General features: G+C 32.0%; 1 long non-coding RNA gene across 1 annotated transcript in view; it reads right to left on the minus strand.

Annotated features, from left to right (window-relative positions):
* Positions 1-332: 332 nt before the first annotated feature.
* LOC107877070 overlaps positions 333-6,563 on the minus strand; it is an 18,452-nt gene continuing 12,221 nt past the window's right edge. Inside the window, exon 5 of the long non-coding RNA XR_001676137.2 lies at positions 333-419. This is a non-coding gene — a long non-coding RNA (uncharacterized LOC107877070). The remainder of the gene's footprint in view (positions 420-6,563) is intronic.

The following is a 6,563-nucleotide window of genomic DNA, read 5'->3' on the forward strand; positions in this document are numbered from 1 at the left end:
AAAGTTATATAGTGTTTAGAACCAAAAGTGATCCTAAGTCAATCCATGATACTGGCATATTTCATGAGCAACTAAATAAAATATATAAAACTAGAAATATTAAGCAAAAGAGGTTTCTTTAGCTGAATTTGTTCAATACAATATTATTTTGAAAACATACAACACTGGTTATACAAAAGGAAACAAAAACTAAATACATCAACTCTGACTGACTGTCGACGAATCCTCTATTAATACTGACTATGGATAGCCGGGACGTGACCCTTAACTATTTCTAATCAATACAAATGGATAAAAATAAAATACTGAATCTATAAACTGATTGGAATTCTCGAATAAAGAGAACTCATCCCCTGCTGGCTGGAAGCTGTGAACTGCTTGACCATGATGTTCTGAGCTACAATTGATACCTATATAAACTAATGTAGACACATAGACGTATATGTGGTTATTACTTTTGGAATATATCAAGTAAGTTAAGGTGAATGCAATAAGTAAAACTGAATCAATGCATAATCTTAAAACACATATGCTAAGTATAAATAGACAAAATAAACTAAAATCTAAAATATCATAAAACATGAATAATAAAGCATAATATGATAAACTGGATGAATCACTAAACTTAGTTTATGAAACTATCTTTTTCTGTGGGAGATTCTTATAACCGACATAAACCATGCGATCAACATAGAGTTTGATGACTCAAACCCTCATTAAAAGGGCACAATGACTCAAAACCTCATTGAAGGGGCCCAATATACTTTTCCTGGGTATAAAGGCTAATTGCAGTGATCACTTAAACATGTCTATTTGGCAAGGTGAATAATATATGACATGACCATTAGGAAAAGCTACATGCCCATTTAGACAAGTTGAAATAACCTATGGTGATATGTTGTTTCTGTGAAATAAGATGTGCTAAACCCATATTCTCTTCTCGATGCTAGATACAACTCTTAAAATTATACTATTGATCATACTGTATCTATGAAGTTCACCTTAAAATAGGTATATAAGTTGGTAAGTTTGAAAAAATGATATGCCACTGTTTCTATTTCAAAATCTTAGTTTCTTATATGATCTTCTTAGCTAGTTTGAGATCTCATATAAAATAGAATATTGTGATCATACTGCAATGCTTTTGAAACTCAAACTAGTAAATTTGAACTACTTGTAAATTGAATGCTCAATGCTCAAATTATAATCTTTTATGAACTCATGAAAAATTCATATCAAAATATCATAACTCAATACTTGAGACATTTGTAGATAAACTTAAATAAGCATGAAAATTACACACTTTTATTGGTAAACTGACTGAATCATGCTAAAAATCATGTACATTTATCCACTTAGGAATCCTCATGTCAAAATATTAAAACTCATCTCATAATATCAATTTCTTAGATAAAAACTTAAGTAAACATGAAATTTGTGTTAAATAAAATGAAACTCATAAGGAAACATCATAATCTCAAAGCATATGACAAGTGGGTATGCATCCTAGTTATCAATTCTTTAAAACTCATGTAAAAACTTAACTTTGGGCAGAAGGATGAAAGATTATCCTTGTTAAAACCCCTCATACCTAGACTTAGTGAATTTCTTGAAGAAAACTCAAATTGGGACCTTGCAAGCTTGAATTTTGTTGAAAAACTCCTTTTTTTGTGTTCTTTAGGGTTTTTGGGAGAAGAGAGATAGGATAATTAGAGTTATGAAAGTGAGAATTATGTTATATATGATTGGAAAGTCGATTAATAGGAAAAAAGGACCAAAAATCCCTTGATCCCAAACTTAGAAAAATGAAATTGTCATTTCTGTGTCCTTAGGAATGACACGCCCTTATCGCACCACTCCAAGGGAGTGGCACACCCTTATTGTGGAACACTCTTATCGTAGACCTTCAATGGTTTGGGGTCCCGAAATGGACCAAAACACATCCCAAAAATTTCAAAATACTTCTTAATGATCCCGTTATCATTCTTTATCATAATTCAACTAAAAATCACCGCTACACACAAAGGAAGTATCAAAATAAAAGAGTAGAAATTTTGGCATCTAATAGTCAATTGACAAATTTGATATTGATATACATGATAATAGATTTTATAGTTATGAAGAATCTCAACGGTCAACTAAATCTAGTAATTCAACCAAAAGGAGCAATCATAATTGTAATACCTATATTAATAGGTATTATAGCTTTGATAAATCTCAAATGTCGACTAACTCAAGTCAACCGACTAAGGAAACCAATTACAGTTGTAATACCTATTATACAACCACTGAACGATACTATACATCTTGCTATCACTGTGGAAAGCCTAACTGTAAATATTACAATTCCAGATTTTGTTCTAGAAATCCTGAAAAATAGATTCAAGACCCAAAAATGAGTTAACAAATCCAAGGACTAACTATGAGGGACCCAAGTAAAATTGAGTACCTATAAATAAGTAATATATTTGTTTTGCAGGAACTCCGCTCAATATCTAAAGGGAAATGGTGCCTAGACAGTTGATGTTCAAATCACATGACTGGAAGCAAAATCTTATTTGAAATAATAACTAATTTTGATGGAGGTGACATTAGCTTTGGGGATAACTACAAAGTCAAAGTAATAGGTATTGGTACTATATCATTTAATAATTCATGTGATATTACTAATGTATATCTATTCAGAAACTTGAAGTACAACTTCCTGAGCATTAGTCAACCATATGATGCTGGATTAGAGGTAAGCATAAAAAAGGATGGGTGTATAATTGAAGAATAAAGAAGGCAAATTCTTACTGGGAACAAACATAGAAATGCGTATGTTCTAGATTCCATTAAGAAAATATAAGGACATATTCCATCTCTAAGATCCCTAGATTTGGAATAAAGCTTAGTCATACAAGTATAAAGCATATTGAAAAGCTATTCAAGCATAAACTTGTGGTTGGCCTTCCAAAGCTTGATTTCAAAAAGACTTACATCTTTGATGCCTGTTAATTTGGTAAGCAAAATGGAAATTCCTTTCCTATTAAAGAAATTATCTATATTACTAAATTATTGCAGCTACTTCATATGAATTTTTTTGGTCCCAATAGAACAACTAGCATTGGTGGTAGAAGATATGCTTTTGTGATTACATATAATTATTCTCAATTTACTTGGGTTATGTTCTTAGATAACAAAGATGATACCTTACAGAATTTTGAAGTTTTCTAGTGAAAAGGTTCAAAGAGATAAACATTTCTGCCATTAGAAGTAATCATGGAGAAGAATTTGAGAATAAGGATTTTGAAAGCTTTTGTAACACTCATGGTTATACTGATAACTTCTTTGCTCTAAGATCTCCTCAACCAAATGGTGTGATTGAACAAAAATAGAACTCTTTAAGACATGGCTCAAACCATGATCTGTGAACTTTCTCTACTATATAGATTTTGGGCAGAAGCTGTCAGCACTGCCTATCATGTTTTAAACAGGTGCCTCATCAGACCAATTCAAAAGAAAACTTCTTATGAGCTTTGGAACAACAAAAGACCAAACATTATATCTTTCATGCATTTGGATCCAAATGCTTTATTCATAAAAATGGAAAGTATAATATTGGTAAGTTTGATCCATAAAGTGATGAAGGTATTTATATGGGATATCCCAATTTTAGTATATCTTATCGAATTTTCAATAAACATACTCATTGCATTAAAGAATCTTTATATGTTGTTTTTGATGATACTAACCATGTCATGAGAAAGTTAGTACTATAAATGATGAGATTGAATAGGTAAAAATAAATAAATCATCCCCCACTGAAGCTGACTCTACCTCTAAGTCAATTATTATTGAGACTGAACATCCAACTGCTACCTCAAATGATCAATTTATACCTGGAATAGTTCCAAATGAATGGATAAGTGAACCTGATCAATTTCCCTTATATCTCAACTTGAACCAAATAAAATAAATGAGGCTTTAGAAGATGACAGTTGGGTCAAGACAATGGAAGAAAAAATTGACCAATTTGACAAAAACAATGTGTTGACTCTTTTTTAAAAATCAGAGAATACTTCCTTTATTGGAACCAAATGGGTGTTCAGAAATAAAATGAGCAAATCGGGTAAAGTTGTGTGAAATAAAGCTCGTCTAGTTGTTCAAGGTCACTCACAATAAGAAGGAGTTGACTATGATAAAACTTTTGCACCTGTTTCAAGGTTAGAATCCATTCAAATTCTACTTGCTTACGCCTCTTATACAGGTCTTAAATTATTTCAAATATATGTGAAAAATGTCTTTCCAAATGGATTTATTGATGAATAAGTTTTTGTAGAACAACCCTCGGGTTTTGAAAATCCAAAATTTTGATATTATGTGCTTAAAATCTCAAAAGCTCTCTATGGTTTAAAACAAGATCCTCGAGCTTGGTATGATAGACTGATTAATTTTATAATTGATCATAACTTTTCAAGATGAAAAATTTACACAACTCTCTTCATCGAAAAACCCCCTCTGCAAATTTTATCATCCAAATTTATGCCGACGATATTATTTTTGGAGGCTCTAATGCTACTTTAAGCAAGGAATTTTCTGAATTAATGCAAAGTGAATTTGAAATGAGCATTATGGGAGATTTAGCATTCTTTCTGTGATTACAACAGTCAACTGAAGGCACGTTCATCTCCTAAGGTAAGCATACCAAAGAATTTTTAAAAAATTTGAGATAGAAAATGCTAAACTATCTAGTACTCCTATGAGTTCTATATGTGTTCTTGAATCAAGCAATTACAGGAATATCAATGAAACCAGCTATCGAGGTATCATTGTCTCTCTCTTGTATCACACAACTAGTCGATCTAATATTATTTTTAGTGTCCGAAAATATGTCAGGTTTTAGTATGCTCCTAATAAAGCTCACTTAACTGCTGTAAAAAGTATTATAAGATGTCTAATTGGCACTAGTTCCTATGGCTTATGGTATCCTAACTCTGATGAAATTGTTTTAAAAGATTTCTTAAATGCAGATTATGCAGGTGACAAAGTGGATAGAAAAAGCACCAATGGTACTAGTCAATTCATGAGAAAATCTCTTTTCTCATGGAATAGCAAGAAGCAAAATTGCATCTCTCTATCTACCATTTGATCTAAATATATTGTTATTGGGTTATGTTGTGCTCAAATATTTTGGGTGTCTTATCAATTAAGTGATTATGATCTTTGATAATTCGAGTGCCATCTGCTTGTCTAAAAATCTTAGGCATCATTCTAGAAATCAACATTGTAATACCCCAAGAATTTCAACTAATAGTAGAACCCTGCTTCAAGCTATTTAGAAATAAAGTTAGCGATTTGGTAGTTACATGATCTATTTTGGTGAGTATTAAGGCCTCAAAAGTGTCCTAGCTATTAAACCAATCAAAACATTCCTTGTCGATTGAATTCTTGACAAGGATATTAGTATAGTCAACTTCAAACGAGCATATCTCTCGTTATACCATGAATTTATAAGGTCATGACCCACCAACAGATAGATAAGTGAATTATCTTTCCAACAATACCAATTTCTCCTAAATCCAATACCGGAGCAAAAGATTATACCTATTTTACTCCAGCATGTCAGCCTAGAAAACTGAGTGACGACATTCGTGATAACTTATCACAAGTATGACGACTTATCACGAATGTCGTCAGCCTTAGGCAGAATCCATCCCCCAATGAAAAAATTTATGATAAGTTATCACAAGTGTGACGACTTATCACAAATGTTGTAGGCCTTAGGCAGAAATCCATCAATTCCAGCCCCCCCCCCCCCCCCCCCCCGTGATGACATTTGTGATGACTTATCACAAGTCTGATGGCCTATCACAAATGTTGTCAGCATTAGATTTTCAAAAACTAGGAAGTGGTTTAGTGAGGGTATTTTGGTCTTTTTCCTTCATTTTCCATGACTTATAACCCTCCAGGAGCATATTATCTTCCATTCTCTTTAGTTAAACATCTCAAAATTCTCTGCACACCTTCAACCACAAGGTTAGGGTTTCAACATAAAAACCTAATTATCTAGATATTCAACCATGAGAATTCGATAATTCTTGTATATTTAAATTTCCCATTAAAAGGGCTACGAGGGACACCCAATAGTTCGTGAATAACCTTCCAGAATTTTTGAAGTCATCCAAAAGCTCCAAGTTTAAGGTATGTGGTTTTGAACAAGAACACCCTTTCGTTCTTGTGCCCAAAAGTTACATATTTTTATAAAGTATTTCGTAAATTCATGGAGAATTCCTATCATGTTATTATTGGTAAGTTTTTTTATGAAACTATATCTTACCCAAGCTCTGAGTTGTAATATTATTATGCATATTAGAATTTCAAGTCCTATTGTTGTGAATTGAACCTTATGGTTAAACAATGAGTTTGAGAATGAGATGTTAGTGATTTTTAAAGAATATCAAGAAGTGAGTTTTGATTGTAAGTTAAGGTAGAAATCCGCATTCTTGAGTTTGAAGTAAAGGGATGTATGTTGGCTCCCATTATATATATATATATATATATATATATATATATATATATAT

Source organism: Capsicum annuum, chromosome 7 (assembly GCF_002878395.1).
Source record: "Capsicum annuum cultivar UCD-10X-F1 chromosome 7, UCD10Xv1.1, whole genome shotgun sequence".
Lineage (NCBI taxonomy): Eukaryota > Viridiplantae > Streptophyta > Magnoliopsida > Solanales > Solanaceae > Capsicum > Capsicum annuum.